The 27,440-nt window shown below is 44.6% G+C and overlaps 1 protein-coding gene and 1 long non-coding RNA gene across 5 annotated transcripts in view; one reads left to right on the top strand and one right to left on the bottom strand.

The window, feature by feature from the left end:
- The window catches only part of LOC139817966 (putative receptor-type tyrosine-protein phosphatase mosPTP-1), a 267,152-nt gene that overhangs the window by 195,247 nt on the left and 44,465 nt on the right, over positions 1 to 27,440 (bottom strand). The window lies entirely within an intron of this gene.
- Positions 11,851 to 27,440, top strand: part of LOC139817969 (uncharacterized) — a 65,198-nt gene continuing 49,608 nt past the window's right edge. The window contains exon 1 of the long non-coding RNA XR_011733352.1: positions 11,851 to 12,010. This is a non-coding gene — a long non-coding RNA (uncharacterized lncRNA). The remainder of the gene's footprint in view (positions 12,011 to 27,440) is intronic.

Genomic DNA, 27,440 nt, shown 5'->3' with positions numbered 1-27,440 from the left:
CCGTGGGACCACTCCGGCGCGCGATGTTTACTCGTGCGTGCAGTTCGGTGCTCGTTCGAAAAGGAATGAATTAAAGAGGGGGCGAGTCCCTTCGGTCCCTTATCGCCTCTTTCGAGCGTTCCCACCCGCCCAACGCTTCGTTGCTTCCGTTGCTCTCCCGTTGTTCTCACACGAAATCTAAACTGTACGCAGGACTAGACCTAACTCTCGAATCTATTCGCCCAGGACCATGAAAAATGCAGCGCGTCAGCGCTAGAATAAATTTCGTTAAATTTACGACGTCGCATCTGCAGATTAAATTCGCGGGGGTTCCGACTTTCTTTCCTCTTCGCAGCCCGCCCGCGCCGTCTCGAAACCATTATTTAGGTCACACTCGCAATCGGTAGGAAACTACGGAAGACCGATGATAAATCCACACCGTGACACGGTTCAATGAATGAAATATTGGATTGTGTAAAAGGAGTCTCTTCCGCTGATTTTGGAGATTCGCGGAAAACATCTCGATCAATTTTACGCTCAAAAACCCAGAAAATTCCCGGAGAATAGCGAGCTACTTACGAAAAAAGATTGGCATGTATTTCGAAACTGAGCGACATTATATAAAGTTTTTTTTATTTTTCAAAAAAATAATCTAATGTAACATACAAAAAATACTGATAAGAGCGCGATAATTACGACGAATGGACCAAACGTGGTCGTACGAGAAAAGCCCGGCGGATGATTCTCTCTATATTTGCGGACGCACGGCCCATCCTTTTAAACTAAGTACATTAGTCATCGCGGTATGCGCGCAAGTAAATCCGCCGACCAGAAGATCGCGCGTTGGCTACGTTGGAAAATTAGATTCGCCACTCAACAAATTGAAAGTCACGGCGGCGGTGGTGTACCTGTATCGCTTTAATTCCGCGGCGGCTAGAAGGATCGGCTCTCGTAAATCTCAAAGCACACCACCAGTGCCGCCGCCGCGCCGCGATATACGAATGCTTTCGCAGCCAACACATTGTTTTATACCGAACGTGCGACGCGCGGTCGGTCGCAACGAGCAGCGGAAAACGCGAGAGCGCACCGAGTGGATTATGGAGCACGCGTATTCGTTATATGTAATCTCATAATATTTCTGTTGACGTTCGCAGTTATGCCGGTAGCGTGTACCAATTCCGAATGGTCGCGCTGCCACGCTGCCACTCCTCCCCCGCCCGGCTTGGAAAAGCACGATGATTTGTGGAGCGTGTCACCTGCGCGCCGATCGCGTCGATGCGCGATTACTCATTCCGGCTTACGAGCAAAAAAAAATCGATTCACTTTTTCATTCGAGATATAAAGTCCAATCTCAGTCAAATAAATTAGAATCTCTCAATCGCGTGCGTGAAGGGATCGGCGATCCGCGATCAGATCTGATTCTCTTCAAAACTTGGGGAAAATAAACTCATACAAACTTTCAGCTTTCGTTTCATTCTGCCAGAAATTTCGCCAGACGATAAATTTTCAATTATGATTATAATTCTTTCAGCAATTTAATCCTTTTATAATCTTATCAGAAATCCAGATATTAGTGATCCCTCTTCGTTGTTATTATCTTGTAAATAACGGTAAAAATGAAATAAATAATCGATATATAGTAACAACCCCCGATGTCGAAAGAATAAAGATAAAATAATAAAGATGGCTTACTAAATAGAAGTTACTCTCCTCGCTCGAGCGTTACTGAAGAATATAACGCGATAAACTTTCGAATCTCCGCGAGACAAGTTGAATCGGGCGAGCAGCTCGAGCGGAACATCGGTATTCACTACTATTTTTGCGAAAGTTCGGAGTAGAGAATAGAGCCGTTTCCTATCTTCCGGGAATCCCTTCGATTAATCTTTTATTGCATACCAGTGCGGCGCCCGCGCTGCACAATGCACGACGGCGCAAGAAACGATAATGCGCCCGACTCCGTTAATGGATCGTCATATCTGCCGTCCTTTTTCGACGCCGCTGAATTATGTATAGGTATGACCTACGCGCAACGAGATATATGTACAGAAATTCGAACATTAAGAATAATATACCAAGATGTATCTCGCGCGTATTTCTAAAACCGAGCCGTCAATATTGCCGCGAATGAGTAACGGCACGCGCTAAGAGGGTACCGCAATATATTTCGTTAACGTTCACCGTTAGAGCCTCGGCAACACCGGCGGAACGTTCGTTCGAGCTATAGGTATATCACGGAGCGAACTTCCAATCGTAATGAAACCTTTATCTCGAGACCCCGATAACAACGGTGACCCGAACGCGCGTGGGTTCCACCTTTGTCTCTCTCGCCTTTCTTTATGTAACGAGTCTCCGCGAGTATGCGCTCGTTCCGCGTGCATTTCGCCATATTACACGTCGGAGATATGCCGCCGCGACGGAAACGGGGTGTCGTCTTGCCGTCACCTTTTAATACGTACGTACACGATGACTTTCTTTGGCCGCTCTCCCGTTGCCGAGTCTTTCTCGGAATACTGAACTTTCTCATTATAGGGATATTCGCGCCTCAGAAAAGAAACTACGGTGACGTCCGATTGTGCCGCATCACCTTCTTGATTACAAAGTCTCATTTTTTCCTAGGAAAGCGAGGAATACATATAAGAAAGTTGCTTCGTCCTCTCGCATTTTTGACATGTTAGCAGGTCAATAGAAGTATGTCGATTTCCACTGTTAAATATTTAAGGATGAAATTTAAATCAAAATTATTTCAACACCAAACAGTATTATTTTAACTCATTGGTTTAGCTAAATTATCGACATATTTTTTTAGTAGGAGCAGTGACGACCTATAGGAATGGTTAAAAATGACTCAAACATTCTGAAATTAACGAAACTAACGAAATCAATAAGTAACATCGACAAGAAGAAGGTACCGTAGGTTTATTTTATTTTCGGAAATTAAGCAAAGTCGATATCTTCCTATTAAGGAAGACGAAATTGTTTCTTGGATATTGCCACGAGAAACGAGGTCGTCGGTAAGATTGTGTTTACCGAAATCGCACTTTCCACTGACAATGAGAGATGCCACGCAGCACGATGTCGGAGCGAGCGATGTCGAAGCTAATTATAAGATATGTACGGGACGACACACATATTACGATTCGCGCGACACGAAGACGCGGGAAACGAGGAGACGTTCGGAGAACGGTCATTACGGAAATTGAAATTTTGTCGATGCAATTTTACGCCTTGAATTTAAATCGCCGTGTAAACGATGTAAACCGGTTGTGGATAATGGTCCGAGTGTGGAAACGAAAGTTTCACTTCGACGGCGGAAAAGACGAGGCATCTGTAGAGGCTGGAAGGCGGGAAAGGGTAAAAGGAGTCAGAAATTACGGCCGAATCTAGCTGGCTTTTCCACTTCCCCCATCGCTGGCCTCTTTTCCGCTTCCGATCCCCGAGAATGGCGAGTCTTTCGGTAATATAACATTAACCCGCTATCGAAGTCCCGTGACCCGAATCGTTCGGACCTTTTTGAAATCGTCTCGTTTCCGTTAAATATTCCTTTTCCCCGAATGAAGTTCTGGCGGGGGATGAATAGGGCTTAAGTACCGTCTCCACCTTCTATCGACTTGCCACTACTTCCGAATTGAAAGTCTGCATTTTTCTACCCGCAAACTCTCTATCCCTCTCCTTCTCTCGTTCTCTCGCACTCGCGCGCGCGTGAGGGGCGTTATCTTACTTTCCGAAAGCGAACCAGGGTTCACTGACCGACAATGAGAAGATCCAAGATGCTCCACTTAAATTTTACCGTAAAAATTGAAATCCTCCATAACTATGGATATATTCAAAGCGGAAGCAAACGGTTAGTGCGCAAATTCTGCCGTACACATAAGTAATGAAAAAAGAAACGGCGGTGTTATCCCTGAACAAATTTAAGAGAACTAGCTAGGTTCTTGGAAAAAGCTTTTGAATTATTTCTGTGTAATGAAATAAAAAGTATATATATATATATATATATCGAAGTCAACGTACCTCTTACTTATATTATTAATTAGATAGACGTCTAAATTTAATTAACTTCATTTTTCTGTGTTTTTCATAATGCACATAGCAAGTCAAGATTTTGTATAAGATTAATAATTCCACATCTTGTATCTTTCATTTTTTTTAGAGAGTATAACTGGATGATGTCCAATTTTAGTAAAATTAATAACTCGTTTATACTCTCCTGGATGAAGTCCAATTTTAGGTCAAAATTGATAATCTCGTTTATTCTATTTATTCTAAATTCCCTAAAATATCAAAGATATAAACATTTAAGTTATTAATAACTATTAGATATTATATATTTACACTTACAATTAGTCTGTAGCTTTATTTAAATTATTAACTGTACCGATATTCCATTTATGATAAATAATTGCGTTTGTTCAGTCTGACGTACTAAACGCTGACTACTACTACTGCCATTACAACGTTGACTATTACTACTGCCATTATAAAGCTCACTTTCTATTTTCGAAAAACAAGTAAAAAAATAATTTGTCAGTTGATAACATATTAATCTTTACATTATCAATAAATTATTATCATTTTGTTAATTATGACAAATATGATGCGTAATAAATATTAAAAAAAACTTCAGATAATAACGCGCTTACGCCTAATATGTATGAACTTGCGAATCGATCCGATATCAAAACGAAGGGATAAAAAAGGGGCTCGCCTCGCTTTCCTCAAGGTAAACACTTTCTGACACGCGCGCAAAAATACGATTAGCGGAGAATACCAGCCGGTGATAGGTCTCACTCGAAATCGCTCAGCAATCGCTGCTGAGCAAAGCCGCTTTACGATCGCGTTTCACTGTGATGAGATCGGTCGCAGGATTCTGAAGGGGGCATCGACGAGTGGGATGGAAACTTTTTCATCCACTCCGTTGAAACTGGATGCGACAGAAGGGAAGGATAAAAAAAAACGATCGGGGCATGGAAGAACAACGGAAGACGGACGCCGAATAGGCACGGAGCACGCGGATTACGTAAATTACGAGAAGCTCGAACGAAGGAACCCAACAACTTCGTTCCGGAGGATGTCGACCACGCGCGAGAGGACGACGTCGAGTCGACGCAGAAACGAAGACGGGTACATTTCCTCAGAGGAGACGACGCTCCCCTCTCAGGGGGGGAGCGAAGAAAGGAAGAAAGGAAGGAAGGAAGGAAGGACGAAGAGTCGGCGGCGCGGAAGGAGCGCGCGAGGGAGACGAGTCTATCCGCGTGTCACCGCGATCGATTTAATGAGAAAAATGTTAGGAGCCGCCCAGAAATCGACTCCCGGGGGAAGTTAACTTATATCCCCGGCTCCTCTCTCCTCGTCTGTTTCGTCTACGCGAGGGCCTCCCTTCGTCGTCCTCGTTCGCGGTCGTTGTCGTCATCGTCGTCTTCCTCTTTCTTCACCACCTCCGCCGCCCCTTATAGTCTTTTTACACTTCACCACCGCCGTCGCTCTACGGTATTCCGATATCGGTATCGCGTGCTACTCCGCGAGCTCACTTTCAGCGAGTTTCGATCCATTAAACCTCGCGGGAGGTCGTCCGGCGATCTCTCGAAAGCTCGTGAAAAGCCGGACGTACTGAGTCAAGGAAAGGAGGACCCTTCTTCACGAGCTTTTCCACAGACTTTCCTATCATTTCCACACTGTCTCGTAGCCTCTTTTACTGAAGCTAACGCGAACTCGAAACCACAGCACCGAAGACTTGAACAACAAAGAACACACCGCGGTCGCTATATTGTCGAGACTCGAAACATCTCGATGTATCTTGAGATATACCTTGAGGACTCTGACAAATATTCTTCCGTACCCGTTTACGGATCTATCTTTTCATATCTATTTTATTCATGAAATTGAAAAACGGAAGAAAAAACTGCAGCGATAATTTAAGAACCAGCAAAACTCGATCCGATTATCTGCAAGAAATACTGAATCGGATTCGTTGCCATTATCCGTCGAATTCTCGTTGAGATTAAACCTCGGAAACTAACCTTTTCTTCTAATCTAATTCCATCATGATGCTGCGTCTTTTAATAATTGTGAACAGCGCGACGCGCGCGCATACGTATACGTAACGCACTCGACGACACGAGCAATTGGATCGTCGTCGTAAAAGGAAGAGGAGGAGGAAGTGAATTGAGGACAATTAAGGATTTCGAATCGAGGAATTACCAGAAGTCGCCGTAACCGGGATTAGAGAATGACTACTCTCTCGTTCTCCTTCTCGCAAAGTCGGCAGGCCCATTCAATGCTATACTACTTTCTCTCCTCTCTCTCTCTTTCTCTTCTTCGGGGCAATTTCACGCCCGGGCGCACATCCTGATTTCATTGAATTATTCGGTGCGTGAATCGCGGAGATAGTTCGTGACAACCTTCTCTCCGCGGCTCTTTACCTTCTACGCCAGGCACACGCTGGATCGTGCACGTTAGGGCTCTTCTCGCGACCGGCTCTTTCTCTCTCTCTCTCTCTCTCTCTCTCTCCAATCTCCGCGACGGTTCTCAATATGGATCGTGCAATCATCCGGAGAACCGCATCATATTTCTGAGGGAACCGCACGTAAAGGACGGAACATCAGGGAGTCTACAATAAATTTCTAAGTGGGCCATCCAAACTTTCTTTTCCGACCAACATAAACGTAACGAAGATAAATGAAAGGAAAGAGGTACCATAAGTAAAGAAAGATTGAGAGACACTGCCAGAGAGTGCACATAACATACACGTGCAACAGCCGCGCGCACACGCTCACATATTCACGTGCACAGAAACGGTCCGCCGGATTCTCCAAATCTGTTTTTCTGCTTTTCTTCTCTCCGTCTTGCCTCCCACCCTTCTCTCATCCGCGGGTCTTCCTTCCTGCGCGGCAGTTCCTCCTTTATACGATCTTACGAAAACTTCCGCACCACCGCCTCTTCCTCCGCCTTCTTCCTTACTAGCAGCTTTTCTTCCTTCCCCTTTGCCTGCTCGTCGTGACGTTTAACGGTTCCTCGCGTATCGCGTATGATACGCGCGTTGGAAACGCACGAAACTTTTAACTTGTTAGCCGACGAATAAAAGAAGACAGTGATTCAATGGCGACAAGATTCTCGCGAAATGTTAGATATGCAACGAATATAATGACGCGTAACTCTCTGATTTACCTCCCATCTGTTCATCGTCGCGACACCAACGTTAAGGTACTCTATGTGCTCGATCAGTGATGAACTGAACGCCGAGAAAATAGAGAACAAAAAGTGGCAAAGTTGGCGAAACACTCGGAGAACAGTTAAGAAAGGGTAGGGCTGCGAAGAAAGATAGATGAGAACGAAAACGGGAAAAGAAGTATCCGAGGACTTTTCGACGAGCTCGTTATCGATTCCCGGTCCCACCCGTGACGATAAATATCGGGCAACTAACACGCGAAGCGCCACGACCGTGCCCAATGAATTTGCAAGGATTTAATTGATTGCATAAACTTGGATATAGCTCTACGCGCAATCATTTCTCCTCGTTTCCTAACAATATAGGCGCGCGAATCCGTTTTCCATTTCGCTAAAACGCGAGAGATCGTCGTGAAGTAGTTGCACGGTATATCGGGCACCGTTCTCGACAAAAGCCACCGACTGTGCCGCCTTGAGAATTCATCCTGCGAGATCGATGTAGCCGAGTCTTTCTCTCTTTTACGATTCCAACAGGATTTCCAAATTGGCGCATGAAGGAAATGGATCCCAGGTGGGGCAACAAAAATAGACGCGGCGAAAGTGCCAGCACGTCTCGAAGATGTATATACTGTAGCGAGGTTCTCCACTTCTCGGAGCCCGAAACGTTATTGCTCGTCGAATCGTTGGCGTGCCGAGATGCAAATGGAACGAGGGTACCTATACAGTCGAAAACTGGGGGAGTACGCGAAAACTACACAGCCACTTAAACGCAAGATAAAAACGAGCCAACACGAACGGCTGTAACGGCCGACATCGCGCGACATTACGCAAACACGCGAAAGTGAATCACTACCTTGAGCCTCGTATATATATATTTACTGGATAGTTTACTGGAAGGAAAAATTTTACGACGCGTAAACATAAAGTATTTTTCGCGAGCGTTTTCGCCGCGCCGAAATCGCGCCGGAATTCGTTTCGCGGCAACGTCGCCGTTTGCAGTCGTAAATTTTCGCGGCGGCGACGGCACGAGGATAATGGTTCCAAAAATTTGCAAAAATTTTGTTTCTAGCTCGCGCTCTAGGTCTCTCTCTTATGCGAGGGATGCTCGCTAATATTCGCGGCAGAGCCGACTCTAACCGGACCGCCACCACCGCTATAACCGCAGCAGATACGAACTCGGTCGTTGTTATCTACCTCCAGCATAATTGCTACGCCAAATCTCTAGTGCGTCCGACTGTATAACGCGAATCCGCAGTCTATTCCCATCGTAACGTAGCGTCGAGTGTTGATTTCATAAAATCGCAAGACGCCTGCCGTATATCGTAACGAGATAAATTTTGCGAACGTAAGAAAAACTCGCGTCAGAGGCTGATTCTATCGGCTACGATTTCATTTCGTCATATAAAACTTCGAACCGTCAAAGCGAACCGCGAAACAGTTTTTCCTTCCCCCCCCCCTTCTTCTTCTTTCCCCCTCGCCGTAACCGGCGAAGTTTCGTAGTCAGTAAAATATTTTGTAATGGTTTTACTTACGTCCGAGATTTATAAGGCAATCTTGCAAACTTTTAATTCCCAACCACCGCCGCGGCCGGCGCGGCGCCGGTACGTTTTGATTCCCTCGCCGCAGCTGTCCACGAAGACTCCGAGAGCAGTCTCCACTACCGCGCGCGGCGGTACTACTCTCTTGCCATTTCAATTTCTCTCCGAGAGTGTTATTAGTTCAGTCTATGACTTTGACAAAAATTCTAACGGTAATGCTTAGAAGTTTTCCGGGAAGTACGAGCAAACCCCCGTCGCGTTCCGTTAGGGGAGCCGAAAACGAATTCGTATCGACGTACGAGCAAAAACTTTTATCCTTAGCCACTTTTGAGCGGAATGCGAATATTTATAATCACAATTTGCATGACGGGAGCGAAGAAGCGACGTGATCTCGTTGCGTAATACAGCCGCGAGTGACACCTCTATATCGCTTCTCCACGAATACGAGATGTCTCGAGAGAGCTTTCGCTGACGCGTTAAACATTAATAATACGAGCTTCATTTCGGATGCTCATTAAATCAGTTCAATCGCACGTAATACAAAGTAAGGATTCGCGTCTAGGCTCCCGCGTATCGGGTAGATGGAGGTTCCTCGATACGCCCCGATCCGCATAATCCAGGGTGACGTTTCTGGGTGAGCGAGAGACTCGCCCAGGTACGAATGCAAATTTCGAATCAGACGCTATTATGCATATCAGGTAGCTGCGGCGCGCTCGTGACTCTCCTCTCATAAGTTCTTTGGTTACCAACGGGCCGACTCCACTCTGCCTTCTTTCGACGCCCCTTCCCATCCTGGCCCTCACCCATTGCTCATCCTCCGCAGGGAGGGTCGACGCTGCGGAAACTTCGTCTCCTTCCGAATTTGTAATCCGACTCCAACTTTGATAAGGAATTTACATTTGTAAAAAGCCATTCGGGATTGAATTCCCACGGGTCTGGTGGCGCCTTGTAGCCACTACGGGAACAGAAGAAATATTGAGACTTGGGGAGGGACGGAGGGGGAAAAAAGTGAATCTTTTTCGGACCCGAGAGAATATGGATCTTGGAAAAAAGAAAAGGAAAAAAGAAAGGGGCGGTTGCGACCTAAGGTCGCTGCCGCTACAGTCTCCGCGATAACGATTTAATGAATGCCTTGTATCGCAACAGTTGGAAAAGCGAGCGCGCGGAAAGGATCGCCGCGGTTAGAAGAAGAATGCGGGTAAAACGACTATTTGCTTAATCTAGCGAACGCTTTAGCTTTCTCTCTTTCTCGCGATGGTATGAGAAAACGGCTTTTTGACAAACGACTTATTTCGTCCGAACATCCCCGAAGAATCGATTGACGTCATTATCCATTGTTACAATTCGAACGTTGCGGGAATGTATCATGTGATATTTATCCCGTCAAATTGTAGAATAAAAACAAATACAGACCTTCATTAAAGCAACTGGCTGGATAATACAATATTAACAAGCACGCGCGATATATAACAATTAATGAATAATATACCAATAATAGTAAATGCAGCAATGTAACGAATTTTCAAATTTTGTTCTACTCACGTAATTTATATTATATGCATACACTTATCATTACGACACTACGACAGTATATTATTATTGTGCAGATAGTGCAAATCCCTTTTTGAGCTTCTGTTTATCGAGTTGTAGTATCAAGCACAATACTACGTCATAACGAAACGCTGTGAGGGAAATTTGCACGAAGGGCTATGCGCGTCACATGCGTGGATTGCGAGGCGCATTCTGATTACTACAGAGGATAACCGCATTTTCGTGTCGGGAGGAAACACAATTTCTCTAGGCATCTCCATTATACCTCGTCGCTCGCGAGACAAACATCCGGCGCGGCGTGGCACGGCGCGGGCGTGCGCGCGATCGCTCCGGGCGCCCAAGCGTATCCTGTCGATCGCGAGTGCAGAAGATTTCTCCGCAAAAAACGAATCTGGCGGAATTCTCGTCGGGCCGCGGAAAACGACTCGTGGATTCCGATCAATCGCCGCATTCCCGGACGCCTCCCCGGAAATAAAGTGATTGCGCGCGAAAAACGAGTTACTCGGCGCGTTAATCGAACGCTATTCTAATTCCTTTTAACGTGCGGGGAGGTGCGCGGGACCAAGGTAAACGCGCTAATTACAGCATCGGTTCTCCGCTTCGCCGATAGAAACTCCGCGCTTCGAGTTTAACTGGTGCGATATCTCCTGATACATCCGCCGATCGTTGGTTAGTCGCTCGCAGCACGGCGATTAACAATTCGTATCACTAACGAGAGGCAGAGGCCGAGCGACGTGCACAGGGGGGGGGGATGGCCGACACTCGGTAATTTGATTGCTATCGCCTCGTGATTTCCGAGAATTTATTTCCACGACGCTAAGTACGCGCGCGTAATTTGCAGAATTTATTTTGCAGATCTCGTACCGAGATTTTCTTCGCGTGTTCGCCAGAATACACCGGCCGAGCGCTGAAAAACGCGTTGATGGAAAAGAAAGGGAAGGGAAAAAAAACCCCTCGACGATGACTGCTTGTCGCATCGACAAATACTCAACAGGCTGGGAGGGAAAATGAAGGAATTTTATTCACTGCCGTCTCGTTGTCCCCTCGCGCGTGGCCGTTCATCGTGGACGGTAAATTCCTTGTAAATGAAACAGGGTAGACCCTTATACGTTGATTTCCCTTTCAGCGAGTCTCTCCGAAGGGATGGGCACTTGGATCCTGTCCTGATTACAATTGACAGGTCAGTCACGTAACAAAAGAGACAATCGCTATAGCGTTCGCCGATTAGGTCAACGAAAGTGCATCGATTTCCACCGGTTTCCTGGTTATCCTCCTCTTAGGCGAGCCGTATTAGGCGAAGTGGAAAATGTCGAGGGTCAACGGAATGAGGGAGAGGGGGGAGGAGTGGGCATGGGGGAAAAAGGAGAGCGAAGACTCGAAAACGTGCGAACGACGGGATTCGGAAGAGAACGGCACTCTCTTCCGGCGCTCTTCCTCTTCCTTCGCCCGTTTCTCTCTCTCTCCGGAGAGAAGAAGAACGTCGTTTCATCCCTCAAGACGTCTCCTCGTCAGTGTCTCCTCGTGCGGATAGTCCATTCGTACCTAACTGTTTCGCAAGCCCCATTTACGGCTGCGTTCGCGAACTGAAATGCTCTTATTTTCCGCTAGTCACCCGAAAAGAGACGACCATGAGGTGGCGACCATGAGGGTAATGACAACGACGACGACGAGGACGAGCTTTTCAACGGCAATCCCAGCCGGAACTACTTCTGCCACCGATCCGAAGCGTCATTTTCTGACAGATCTTCTCTCTATCTCTCTTCAGCCCAATAAACATCGTGAGTTAATTACTTTATGGAAAAATTATGCAAATTACACAAATTAAAGAGGCGCACGAGAAATACTCGACACATCATTATATTTACGGTTTAATGATAAGAGCGGATATTTTGCAGTCGAATCACTCATTCTACAAAGAACTTTATTCCAAAAATGTCGAAATTGAATTTTCTCTTTATATAGTAATATATTTCTTTTTGCGCAGACACACGCAATTCCGAGCGTTTGTATAACACGGGATAATGGAATGACACGGTAATGGAATGCTTTTATATCGTTATATTAATGCTCTTTATATTTTCGGCAACGGAAAGAATTTTGCAATAATATTCCACGCGCGCGCTCGTCGCAATAAAATGAGTAATTCAATTACGTTTTCTCCGGTGATTATTTCTCAACAGCTCAATAACGAGTACTATAACTTAATAAGGCGATCTCACGTTTAATATTTTACATTATTATATTTCGGTCGGAGTTATCGTCCGTAGTTATCAGAACCGAATATATTGAACGATCGCTTCTTAACGTTCTATGTACACGGTTCGATACTCGCCGGCAATGTTGAGCCAGGCGATAGGGAAAAATGAAAATTTCACATAACTCGTTATCGTCAAGCCCGCTATCGTTCACTGCAAACATCATCGTTCTTCTCGTTATCCCCTCGGTAAACAATTTATCCGCCCTATGTAACGCGGCAGCCGTTCCGCGCGCGCAGTTCCGCTCGGCCGATCGTGCGAATATAATTCGTCGACACGAAAAGAGAAAGGACACCGTTGCCGGAAAACCGTCCTGCGCGCGCTCAGAGGGATCACAGAGCTTTTCGCGATAAATCAGCCATCGCGCTAGAGGGAAAAGGATGAAGCTCGTAAAATGGATAGACAGATGGATTGCGGCATACGCGGGAGGGAGGGGGGGATGGGAAGAGTGACACGAACTATGACATTCGGCTAGCCGCAGCGACAAACTCTCTTTAACGTCGTTCACGGTAGATGCGTGCACTCCTCCACTGTTTTTTTTTTCTTTTTTTTTTACCATCCCTCGCGTGATCCTGCGCGTTCCAATAATTTCCTTGTCCCACATCGTGGCCACTGTCGCGTTCGCCTTAATTCCCCGTTTCCTTCGAACCGTGGCGAAACACACACGGCGCACGAAAGCCGGCGCGAAAAAGCAACCAAAATGAACGCCAGTGAAAACGTTAGCAGCCGGTCCGCAAAAGCGCGCGGTAAATCCCTCTGAAATGAATATCCGTCGGCTCGGCTCGCCCAGGTCACTCTCGCGAGTATGTTTTAATTTGGTCAAAACCCGCCTTCCATTAATAAACTCAGCCTAGCCTGGCCGGATAATACCAGCGCGAAAGAATGCACGTGATTTATTCGACAATAAATGAGAGTTCGGACTCGGACCGTTGACCTCGGCAAAATCGTCGCTTTTTGTCCACCGGCCATATTCAAATTCGTGATCGTATCGGTGAGACGTAAGAAGCTTTTGTGTAACACAGTGCGCTTGTCAATTTCTTGCTCGTGATTTATTGAATAGTCAATGGAGGAGAATCGTCAGCGTGCAAAATCGCAAATAGAAAGACTTTAACTTTTCAATGATAAAAAGAGATATTCTCTTTGAAATATAGAAATTTTTTTGCCATAAAAAAATATAAGAACTTATGAAATGCAAGTGCGGCAATTTCCTCGACTGTCCGATTGCTTTTACAAATAATCATAAATAATTACGAATGAATATTTTAATGCGAATGGTAAATTCCACGAGATGACGTTATTAGGTTTGCTTCGAACAATGTGAAATATCGCACTACAACTCTTATTCATCATTTCACGTTCCAACGATTCTTTTAATCTCTCGCCTGTTTTCTGCAGGATATATAGATTAATATATGCAGCGGCATTTAACGTGAAATTTCATAATTGACGACAAGAAATTAATTAAATCAAAGAATTCGCGTACATGGACAAGCAAAAATCTCTTTCTAATGAAATTTTAATGACGAACATCAAAGAATTCTCATTGATCGTCGCTATCATTTAACAAATATCCATTTTATATAAATAACTCGAAAAGAAAAGAGCTAATAGCATCGCTGTTAGAAATCCGACTAAATTAAAGTAAACGGTAAAAAGTGTGAGAGACAGAAAGAGAGAAAGAAAAGGAGGGAGAGAAGGAGACAGAACAGGAACAAACGGATTCCCCTATAATTCCGGCAAAAGAACAGAGTCTTATCAAAGTATTCTCCCTGTGTATACCCGAAATTAATTAAAATCTTTCGCCGTAGCGCGAAAGACGCCACCGCGGCTAGGAATGACTTCGGGCAAAGTAGCAGGGAGCGCGCGTCCTACAGAATTTCTCTCGTCCTCGCTGGCTGCAGGCACAAGGCAAGGAAGCCGTATAGCGCGGCGGAATGAGGGTGAAGTCCCGAAGGTAGAGGACTAGGTATGGAACATTTCGTAAACGGGCCGGCCGTTTGCTCGATGTATTCGTCCGTATAATTTGCCTATGCGGTTCTGCAAATTCTTGGTGACTCGCGGTACTATCTAAACGCATATATGCATCTATATGTCTACCTTTTCGCTGTTTCCCTCTCTCTCCTCCTTCTCTCTCTTATATATATATATACATGCCTGACACGAATTTATGTGTCCGAGGCATTTACCTTTGACGAGCAGCGCGATCGCAGGTATATCTACGAAGAGAGGGATGTCGTCGTGTTGCGGGAAATAAGAACACCCGATTGCATTTTCTCTTTCGGCGCTCTCTCTCTCTCTCTCTCTCTCTCTCTCTCTCTCTCTTTCGTACCACTCGCATTCGTACATACGCTCGCGTCGGTATGTTGTACTCCATGTTTTTATTGTTCCACTTTTCTTCTTACATGCACTTCAGAAAATCATAGGTACCGCGCGTATGTAGCTCCCTCGAGTCAGATACAAAACCTAGCTGGCTTCGTAGTCGTGGATTGTAATCCGTTTCTTCGTCCAGCAAGTTGTTCTTGTTAGCAATCCACTCGGGGAATCACAGCGCGGGTTAGAACGGTTAAAGAAAAGTATCGGGTAAATAATCGGACTCTTTCTATTCATCGAAATCAAGCGGAACATCGAATCGTTCGAATAAGTAAAGCTGTTTTCCAAAACAAAACGTCTTGATTATCGATTATAACAAATAGCATTTTAATTCTTGAAACTTGATTGAAGAATTAACTTGCCAATAAATTCAAAGGAAACTGTAGAAATTGTACAAATCGATTGTGCAATTATAATAAACGCTTGTAATCACTTTTACATTTTTGCGTAATGTAACTTTTGTTTATAATATTAATAAACGGCTAGTTTTTGATATTTAATAATATTTTAAAGCTTCGTGCAGTAACGAAATAAAATAATTTGCGACACCCTCATCATTTCTACAAAATATTATCAAACCGAGTATGAAATAATTGACGTTTAATGCGTATACCATAATTATATATACAATATATAATAAATAATTATTATATTATATTTTTTTCTTGTTTTTTTGTTATTGCATTACTGTTTTTACATCCGTTCTTCTGTTCTATCTGTGAAATTTGAATGTATATAAGAGATTTAATTAGCGTATTTTATTTTCTCCGCGTGTGTCAACTGACTGTAACGATAACATGTGCAAGCCGGTTGATCGAATATTGAGCTCGACAACGAAGAGGTCAGCAGAAAAATAGACTGCAATATCCATTTTGTATGCACGTTCGAACACGCCGGCCGAGTCGACCCTTGGTTTGATTTCGTTAATCTGCGTGAAACCGCTCGTTGCAGTTCCGTCAGAACATCGAATTTCATTCCGGAATTCAGATTCGCGTCACGCAGCCGTTACCCTGGAGGAATCAGAGCGACGGAAAATGAAAGCAGAACCGAGATACACGATTTAGACAAAGGCGGGGACGCGAAACAACGGGCGTTCTTTTCGCTGTACACCGAGCCTCCAATTTCGTTCTCTTTCTCTGTATATACCGGCGCGCCCTATCTCGCTATCACAGATTCCGTTTTTCCGTTCGCTATACAGAATAAATATTAACATTCCCGAAGCGCCGGTTGCATCCAAGTTAGAAAGTCCATTCACAGTTTCAAACGACTGTATTTTCTTTAACGACTGTAACGCAGTTATTCAGTGACTGTACGAGCGATTTCGTATAACTGAACTGACTGTATGAACGATTTAATTGTTCCCTCTTTTTCTCTCTCTCTCTCTCTCTCTCTCTCTCTCTCTCTCTCTCTCTCTCTCTCTCTCTCTCTCTCTCTCTCTCTTGTTTTTCTACTGCATTACCATTTTTATCTCCGTTTTTCTGTTCTATTTTTTAAACAACACACAACAAATTGCGATGCTTAATATTTCAGTGCCGCATTAGCACCAGTGTTGAAGATTTCATTACTATTGCATGTAAACACGATGCATGGCGAATGCGCTGGTAGTATATACATTATGTTATTATATAATAGTTTGTAAAATTGTTTATTTGCAAAACAAATCTGCAGCGGAAAATATTTATTAAACGCAATAACGGAGCGCGAATTTTTCAAGAAGGTAGCTCGTTATTTCGATGTTTGGCGCACTTCCCGCAATGTCGCGTTTAGTTTTCAGGCCGCAAGCCTGATGTACAAATTTTCCCCAAGCTGCTTTATAATCGCGCGGCTGGGCAGCTGGCGCCAACTTATTTTACACCCGGTATTTATCGACTCGATCGTAAACCGCGCGATCATAGTTAACTTTTAACTCAGTATAACATATAACGGTGCCAAAGCAACGTACGGGCGAATCATTAGAAGAATCGATATTCTTCGCCGAGCGTTTCTCGATGAAAAACAAATCGACATTAGCGACGTCGTTTTCTTTTGTCATAAAATCCTGTCTTAGCATATATTCAAGAAGCTTTTCTGATGCCCGCTTATCTCCGCGTGTTTTATAACTAATTTACATATCTTTTGGTTGAAGTTTGGTGTTTTATCTTTTCATGAATTAAATCAGTAGAGTAGATTGATACGCGAAAGTAACGCGTGTTCGATTTAATTCCATACTGAGATAACATATAATACGACAGAACAGAATAAATATTACGTTTAATGTTTTATTTGTCGTGTAAACACCGCGCTGTGCATAATAAAAATTTATTTCTATAGAAAACATTGTTGTCTTACCGCGCGTAAAAGCGAGGAAGAAATGTGAGACTCTAAAGTAAAATTTTGACAATATATACTTTTGCGGAAATCTCTGAATGCAATATCATTACAATGTCCGTTACCGCGGCAGGATCACTATTACGAAGGATGTTATTCTCGGATTGAAATCCTTCCCGTTGCAGGGAGTATTATTTTCAAACGTGTTCCTCCTTTGCGCCATTTGCCGCAGCACTCGCGACATTATTTTTTCCGGATTTCGCAGTCAAGGCAGATATGGTAGGAATTACAGGAGTTACTTTCTTACTTATTTATATAAGAGCAACAGCGCACAAATACGCATTTCCTACTTTTCCAAGTGCACACAACGTATTATAGAATTACCGGAAGGGCTTTTGAAAATATGATATGACACAAAGCCATCGTCCAATTAATTCCTCCATTAATTTCTCCACCCTGTTTATTGTCATTAAAAATGATAATCATCTAATTACTCCTGAATGAATGCATTACATTACTATAATCTCTAAATTATCGTAATTACGAAAGAAGTTTGCAGTAAAATAAAGTCTGACGGAAATGAAGCCTCGGCCATGTGCTTCTCGGTCGCAATGCGTATCAGTCTTTTGTCTCCGACGGTTTAATTACGGCGCCGGGAACGTGTGTCACTATTACGAATCAAGCGAGTCATTGCGAAATCCTGGTAATAACACGGATAAATTTACGACGCACAAATGAAGAGAAAGAGAGAGAGAGAGAGAGAGAGAGAGAGAGAGAGAGAGAGAGAGAGAGAATTGAGATTTCATTATCGCATCCAAATGTTACGTAATACCGCACGAAATGCCAACAGAAACTCAAGTTCAGGTAGACACACCTTGACCTGTAGCCTCCTTTTGTCCTCCTCCTCATTCTGCTCTTTGCAACCTCCAACCCTACCTCATATTCAGACGTAAACGGCCGTACTCGCCTCGCTGCGCGCCATTACGGTGTCCCAGGGGCCAAAACTTGGCGAAAAATGCTTGAATTTATGCCCGCCTTCGTTCATCTTCCACCTCGCCCTTTCTCTCGCTTTCTATGGACCCACGCGAACCTCCCCACTCCTCTGCCGCTCATTCCCCATCCCTCCATCCGTCTCTTTTTCCACTTTCTGTTTGGCCGTTCTACGTGAAACTTAACCCGACCACCGACGGCAACGGGGCTGCTGCTCTTTGCGAGAGTTCGGAAATTATTTGCCGCCGCCCCATTGTTCCACGTCGCCCTCTCTCCTCCTCTCCCCCCCCCCCCAAGCTATTTATTATTATCCACTATTGAGCATCGCGTGCCTCTCCGCGATCCTCGCTATCCAGTTAAGTGAACCCAAACTTCGTTTTCTTTCGGCACTTTCTTATTCTTCACTGCTACACCTAACGATCTAACTTTCGCAGATTTGTCGAAGTTGTCTCTTAGATTTCCGAAAAAATTCCAGCACAGAACTTGCATTTATTTTTTAACTTGAGAAATAAATAACACTCGTAGCTGCTGAAAATATTGCGATGGAAACTTTCGCAAATGAATAATATTCAGCGTAGCAAAGATCTGCCGGATCAATTAATTCGCGCTCTTGCTCATAAACTTCAAGTTTATCTGAAGAGTGACACTTTCACGCGATTATCTCCAAGTATCTCCACCGCGCTATCTCCCCGTTTTTCTCATATTCCCCGGAATCTACTTTTTAACGTTCGAGATGGGTTACGGGGGGCGAACCTTCCGACGTTATCGTTTATCGAAATCCATAACAAGGCGACGTGACGCGGATATGGAGGCACCTTACAGACGCGCGTTCTACATTCGCGCAGGCGGCAAAGCGGAAAATGTCGACGATCGTCTACATACCGGGAAGACACCTGTCGGCGACCCAGATGAGACGAGGATAGATCGGTGGCCTGGTTTCGACCCGGGGTTTACTCGATCGCGCGATCTCGCGGCGTCGTTTAAACGATATCTTGTAATCCGCATATTAATTGCCGCGACATGACAAGCGGGCGGGCGGACGGACGAAGGCTTCCGCACGACGCTCCCACGGTATCTGGGCGCTTTCGTTGGTGCGGGCCAGTAAAGTTTCCGCGGGGAGCGAAGCTTGCACAGGCGAACACTAGCTACAGCTACCATTGCCGGTTATTACTCATTCGTTAATCCAGGCACGTCCCAAACGATATACTCACCTACCCGCGAATCTACGAGCCACCCGCACGTGGAACACGTGTGTCTGTGTCTGTGTCTGTGTGTGTGTGTGTATTCTCCTCTCTGTATCAGGTATGTGTCTAGTCCGATCGACCCCACGTAATACGGATGCGCTTTGCTCTATCTAGAGATACATGTTCTATGTATATATCTATATACATATATATGTATATATGTATATGTATGTGTACACCGACAACGTCACCGGTGTGTCATCGATGCGGTTCATGCTGCTAGACAAGCTACACGAGAGATTCATCGGTAAGACTGCCGGTGCAGGCAGGAAGGAAGAGGGATCTAGCGAATTTAGCTCTGAAAATCGGAAATCGGAAATCAGAATTTTAGTTTTGAATTAACATGAAGAGAACGTCGTAACGACAGTTCTATCTTGGCATATATAATGCGCTAGATTTAATATCAAAAGTAATAAACATGTTTATATCAGGTCAGATTAATTCCCACGATTCAAAATGCAAATTAACTTATCCGTTATCTTGTTAGCTGTATCTTAATCTGCTGTACCTTTTACTACGTGATAATATTACGTGCATATATGTATTATTATATTTCTGTAATTTTCTTTACAATAATGTGAGATAAAATGTAATAAGATAAATACTGACATTAATATTCTAAAAATCCACAAGTGTTCGAAGTATTTCTATTTTACAAAGATTTCCTCCCTCCAATTTTATACGAAGAATGAAAACATACAGTTGCTAAGACATAATAAAGACATATATTAACAGCATAATTAATTTCAAATAATTTCTTATTGTCTCTAATAACATATCAGATCTTTCCAGTTATTTCAAGCAAAGATAGTTATGTGAAAATAGATAAGAGATACAGAAATTGAAATATGGCGCGAGGAAGTAAAATCCCTAAGAGTAATATTTACCCATTTCCCTCATGCCCCTTGTTCTAGCCTCTTTTGCATTCATTTACTTTGTCGGTAACGATCACGTTATCGAGAAAAATGCACAAATATCTTAAATATTATATTTATACTGATTTGGTAATACGAATAATTTCGAGTTGCTTTCGTTAAAGAAGCTCATTATTATAATTAATTTTCTACCTTGAGAAAAAATTTTCTCGATAAAACTCATGGAGAGAAAATATATTCTTGAAGAGGGAATTAAAAAAAGAGAGAAAAAGAAATTATAGCTATTCTATAAACATCGCGATTATATCAATTGTTCTTATGTGCTTATTTAATTTCCGTTTTCAGCGAAATGTCACATATCCTTACGAGCTTTAATTTCAAGTTGATATCCGGTTAAGTCTATTAAATCCTAAATACGAATGTATGATAAACCAACAATTTTTATTCAGGCATAACCCCATCTGATAAGTTCTTAATGATGCTTTTTATATGCGAATAATAAATTTTTCAGAATATACCAGCCATGTGCGTGTGTATATGCATGATGATTCGATCGCAACTTCGTTCTGCGTCGCAGAACGAATCCGCGCTGTTAAATCTCAAAAATCAAAGCGACTAGCGAAGCTCTCGATGGAATTTTTATCGACAAACTTTCTCGCGTAACTCGCTTGGGATCTCATCTCGTACGTATTCGAGAACAAAGTACATCGCTCGACAGGAGAAAGATAAAAAGGGGAGAGAATATGGAGCGATAAGACAGTTGCGAACATCCAGTTCCTCGACGGAAACCACGGTGCGCCGTACAATAAAGTCGAAAAATATAAACGCAAATAAAATGTAGTCACACCACGCCGCATTTGACACAATATGGCGACGAAAAAAAATCTATGAATTTCATACATTTCCCCGCCCAGCGCGCGCTCTCTTATCGTTATTAGATGCTGACAAATTGATACAATTATCTGCGAAGCACGATAAAGTCAAGGCGGAATTCTGCAAACTCGCTGAACACGTAACAAAGTCGTCGCGTCAGCCGATTCAGTTTCTTTCCCTTTCTTTCTCTTTCTCTTCATTCGTTAATAAGGCCGAAAGCTTTGAAGCGTTCTAAATCCGTATCGTTGCGGAAACGAATGGTCACGATTGGTCGGAATGGAAACTACGAGAGAGCGGGACGCGTAGCAAGAGGAAGGAACATTCTTAAGAAAAATAAAAGGAAACGGACGGGCGGGCGGGCGGGTTGGCCGCGCGCGGCGATTCTGCACGGCGCGGAGGGAAATCTCGTTTTCATTCCTCCACGAGACCCATATCTCGTATGCCTGCGGGTTGTGTGTATTTTGTCTCCTTTTATATCACGGGATACCCGAGGGACCTCGATTCTATATATTTTCTCTTAGCCCTCCGGCACGAGTGTACCCGTCCCATCTTCGACGTAGGTGGTCGCATTTTTAGCGGGCGAAATGATCGTTGGATTTTTCTTTATTTCCATTCCCCCGTTTCACCGTCGTCTCTTTCTCTCTTCGTTTCCCTGATCCTCGTCCTCGTCCTCGCGTCCTGATCCTCGCCCTCGTCTTCGCCCTCGTCCTCCTTACTTCCGGCCCTTCTCCGTCGGGAACTCTTGCTTCGTTTAACCGCGACATCAGGTTCTATACGACCGCGAATTACGAGCCAAAACAACACGAAATTCGATTTACCTGGGCGATACTGTAGAATTACGGTGGATCCCGTATATGCTCTCTTTTCATTTTTACATGTTCGCAAACCGAGTTTCATTTTACCTTTTTCATTTAATTTTTTCGCTTGATTATATTTGATTGATTTATTTTAAATACTTATACACATTTGTCGAATCAATTCTAATATTTTATTAAAAAATAGTCTCATCGGGAATATCGCCCACGTTTAAAAATTCCAGCAAACATTCTGTTTTATTCTGAATATTGCTATGGATTCTGCTCTAGATGCGTGGATGCGTCCAACGCGGCTTTCTAATATTTCCTGAAATTCTCGACCCGAGGCATCGCTATCTCTTGCCTCGCGCGTATATTTACTATAAATTTGCAGGAGAAACCAAAACACTCACACTACGTGCGAACTCATATACATGGTAGAAGTATATTTCGGCATATTTGCGTTGTGCGAAAACACTTTTTACGTTTCCCTAATACGCTCGCTGTACCATAACTTTTCGATCCTTTCGCTCCTGACTGCGCGACAACCACGCCGATTTGCTTTCAAAAACACGGTAACGGTAACCTGTAACCTGCAACATTCTCGTGACGAAAAGAAATAGTGGAAAGCGACGAGACACCGAGGGCTGCCGATTCAGCGCGATGGAAGGAAGGATCCCTCTCGCACGAGCACGAACGAACGAATGAAGGCACGAGAGGGGAACCGAGAGGAAGGAACACTTGGCAATATTCTCTGTTCCTGTACCCGCCACGACGTGCACACGCCCTACGAATGCGGAAGTGCGCGGCACGCAAGAGAAACCCCTTCTCGGTTTAAAGCGATCAGACCCACCCACTTCGCGACACGTACAAAGCGTCGAGAAAGTATACAAAGCCCTGAAGGCTCGAGCGAGCGAGGCCGAGCCAGCCAACCGTTCGGGGCCCTTTCTTCCTTCCAGTGCCAGCTTCCTGCTGCAAGCTAGCTTCCCGACTCGCATCTCCACGTCGTAGTGTCGTCGTTGACGACGACGATGGCGACGACGACGACGACGACGACGACGACGCTCTGGCGTTCCAGCTTTGTAATCTAACAAATTCAGCTTATTTATATTCAATGTAGTGGCGCCCGCGCTGCTCCTACGTGCGATGCACGTACGTATTCCACTAACGTGAAATACCTCCTTCTCTCTTCCATTCTTTTCGTCCTCGTTCCGCTTCTCCCACGTCCTTTCCATCCCTCGCAATCCCGCGCCGGCTGCTCTCGCAGGTATATACGTACATGTTTTGCCCGAGTTTATTGCTCGCGCGCTCGCCCTACGCGCGAGCATGCGACTCTCTTCGTGTCGGGAATCGCGCAAAAGGGAGAAAGGCGTCTCGCGATTTTTCTCAATCGTCGCGACGTTCGCAAATTTCGAGGGACTCCGCGAGAAGTATGTTTGACGACGAGAAATCTCATTCGTTGAATCGACGCCGACGCGGATGAACGATTTTGCATTTCGGAGCGATAGACACCTCCCGCCATATGCGATTCTAGTTAGTCTTACGTGAAATCTGTAGAAAAAAATATAATAAAAGAGAGAGAGTTTAGTTAAAGTTATTCCATTCCGTGAAAATATACTAAGTTGCACATTTAATATGGAAATTTCGCTTTGCCGGATGATGAAAACGCGACGATCGTGTAAATTTTTCAGCGCATCTAAGTCCGCATTCGGAAGTGCACGGGCGAAAAATCTCAAAAGACGAGGCAAGCGCAAGAATATCCAGAACGAATACGCGCGGATTGGTTACTTCGCTCGCCGTACTCGGCCACTCGGCCGAGGAAACTGGTTCGTAGGAAACTGTATACGAGTCGTTGACAAAGTTTCCCGTATTGTATTTTATTGCACGCACTTTTGCGTTCCACCCTTCTCATAAAACAGCTATGCATGAAAGTGCACTCCGGTTATCTTGACAATGCCCTCCCCCTCGCTACGTTCTATACCCGACCCTTGACTCTTTTTCCCTCCCGACGACGTTTTATACGATTGTCAGGCTATTGGCTTGAAAAGCTACGAGCGCTTATTTATTTTTCTAAGCAAAGGCGACAGTATAGCTGGTTTTGATCCGTAACTTTGGGGTTCGGTACCATTCGTTATATATTATGAACTAACAATAAGTCGTGAGTCTTTCAATGTTGTTGCAAATTATGTAAAAGCCGCTAACTCATGCGCGTGAAAACGACGTTGTAATATTACATTTACAATCGTATGTATTTACGTCTTTTAAATCATACAAGCATGCAGCTTCAACGTCTCTCGAGACTGGGCGTTCCGTTTTATTTCCGGTTACCGAAAAGGTACGTTCGAAAGTGCGATACGGCTTAATCGCGCTTGCGAGCGAACGACTGCGGACGACACACCGTTAATTTTATTTGTTAATGTACTATTTAAGGTTCAAGGGCCTCGGGCCCGTTGTCCTAAGAGCCGGCATGAGCAGGAGAGTGGAATTATTGATCGGCCACGTACCGGGTGTCCCGTCAACCGCAACGTAGAAAATGCTACGCGACGCGAATCCTACGATTTTGTTAAGCCTCTTTTTTTTAACCTGTCGTAAAGACCGACTCTCGGCGAGGGGTCGTGCGGATTACATATAAACAATGTTGCATAAATAAATCAACACGCAGCCAACCCGGCGGCGCCGCGCCGTCGTGCACGCGTCAAAGATAATTCAGGCTGCCCTTTGTATAACATGGCGAAAAACGCAGTTGCGGCGAATAAAGTAGCTACCCTCTCTCTGCATTAAATAAGCGGGGCATACTCGTATTTTTATACGTGCTTACTTCAACTGTGGCCTCACCCGGTAACCCGCTACGCCACTTCCATCGCGCTTTTTCTCCTGCATAAGGCGTCTCGTTAATGCACGTCGTACACGGTCGTGAGGTCTCGTTGAAATATCTTTGATGAAGTAATTTGACAAAGTATCGACCCAATGGCGAAATATTCTTTGTTTAACGGACTACGGACTTCCGGCACCGGTTCGTTTCTTCCTGCAAAGCCGGGCCGGTGGCGCCAAGAAAATTGCTCGTTAGTCCTTATTCGAGGAACGTTCGTGTCCGTCCGTCATACGCCAGGCATGGGCAGCGCATGCAAATCCGTATAAATGGGAATCAACATATTATCCTGGCACACTGTAGCTTTTAACGTTACGTTTTATTCCTCGTAGGCAAGATGAATTAGGTTAAAACTGATACTGCTCCGCTCGACAGCGGTATCTCGAACACAAATCCAAATTAGCATTGTTAATTATTTTTCCGACCGGAATAATATGGCGCGAATGTAAAATTTACGTGTGCGGCATACTTCATATCTTCGTTTAACATTCTGGAACGCTTCGGACACGAAGATGGCTTGTTATCAACGGCGTAGAAATTATTCCAGACCGGTGCAAGTTAATATACTTGGCGCGAGCTTTGCTGTTCTCTCGAGGGACTTTCGTTAATACGAATACATTTAAAAAAATCATTTGTAGTAAAATTAATTCAATAAACTTATATCAACACCGTGTACACGAGCGATTGATACTTTTACATTATTACTCGATTTTTTATTATCACGTCAGTGAGGATGAACCATGGTTCGTAAAGCCAAACTTTATCTGCAATCAATTTCCATATTATCTGAACAAATTTGCGCGTCAATTTAATATTTCACGCCCTAGTATCTCTATATCGTTTTCTCACCTTATACATCATGATAACGATCGACACACGGTGCATGTGTAATGCTAGCGCGTATTCTTGATAGGCGATTACGACAAAAAAGCTATTCGATTATCACGCTTGCTTCCTCAAAGCGTGATTTCTTGCTCGATCACCCGATAGCAAAATCTCAGGGCTAGATGGTGGGATGCGATGTAATGGTTTACGTATTAAATGGAGCATACCAGGTCCCATGGGAGAGACCTCTCCCTCTATCGTCTAGTGTCTAGTACATTCACAGCTACATATACCCGCGCGCTACACAAAGCACGCCGGGTTCGTTTGCGTGCACGAATACTCAGCGCGTCTATATGCGCGCCGGCGCGGGCGGATGCAATTTAAATTAGACAGACTCTCGGTATTTCCTGACCGTAAGTCTTAGCCAAACGTCAGTGGCAGGTGCTCTCCTTCTTTATGCCGTGTATACAGACTACCCACGAGCGCGCTAACCACAGTTGCGCGCGCCTCAAAAATATCTATGATTTATACTATATCCCCGCTAAATTAACCTTAGCGCGTTTCAAGTGCGGGCCGATACTCACCGAAACGATCTCGAACGTATAAAAATTACGTCTCGCGTAATATTAGTTATTTTGTTACTATTACTACGCTCTATACGCCCGCGCCGTGAGAGCGCCGACGATTTTCTTTTCGTTTTTTCGACCGCTTGATGAAATTCTGGCAGGAGAATTTTATCCGTGAGATTGGAAAGAGCTGTCGTCGTCTCGAACGTTAGAAACCGACGATATGTCAGGCTATCACTATATCTAGGACCGAGGAAGGATACCGCCTTTTCCCGAACGCTTTATTGAATTTTCCGAGAGCGAACGAGCGCGAACGTACGGAACGAACGCGGTCCCGCACCCGCGACGAAAACGTACCGCAGCGCGCGGCAGCGTGCCGTGTCAGGTTAGAACATGACTTTAAAGGACGCGATCGAGCGCGAAGCGCGACAAGGGAAATTAATTAACCACGCTCGACGAAGGGAGGGAGACAGAAGGGGCTGTTTGTCCGGGCGTATTGTATTCAAACGATGCAACCTAGTTTTAATTTTAGCCGACGGGAAAACAGCCCGTCGCGACTCCACGACCCTTCAATTTCAGGGGGGATGCTCGCGAGCAACCGACCGGCCGACCGACCGACCGACCTGTCGCTCCGCAGTTGCAGTCTCTGTTCCGCGCGGCGTGAGCTCCTGCCAGCCGGTGCACTCGTTATTTGCATACAAAGCTGCACACGTACACGTACACGCGGCGGACGCGCGCGCGCGCGTGCCCGTACGCGTGAAGCCACGTCCGACGAAAGAGATAATTGCGAAAGGGACGGAAAGTTACTTAGCCGAAATCGTTTGTTTTCAGCGCACCCCGGGTATAGCTGCGGCAGCAGCGCGGAACGTTCAGCATATGTATAATGGCGTTGCATCATGTTTTACAGCGGGGCGGAAATGTTACGAAATACAAAAGGCGTTCCCGAAATGAACGGTGAAATTGGCGCTCTCGCAGAAGGACGCGGAGCTTTGTGCTTTGCCGTGCAAATATCGTGCTTCTATTGCGGCTCGATACACGGCACGTAATTAAGTTATAACCGGGAGAAAGAGATACTTAAATGTAGCTGCTGACGATCGATTTGTAGCGAAAGAGAGAACATTTACACAAAACGTGCATTATTAAGCTATTTCGTGCTATGGCTTAATCACCTGAATTAATACTGTATCTTTCTTCTTATTAGATTAATATAGTCTCACTACCTTTAATAGCCTCAACGACG

The sequence above is a fragment of the Temnothorax longispinosus genome, chromosome 8, assembly GCF_030848805.1.
Source record: "Temnothorax longispinosus isolate EJ_2023e chromosome 8, Tlon_JGU_v1, whole genome shotgun sequence".
Classification (NCBI taxonomy): Eukaryota; Metazoa; Arthropoda; class Insecta; order Hymenoptera; family Formicidae; genus Temnothorax; species Temnothorax longispinosus.
The sequence above is the reverse complement of the archived record's forward strand: the minus strand, read 5'-3'. Positions and strand labels throughout refer to the sequence as shown.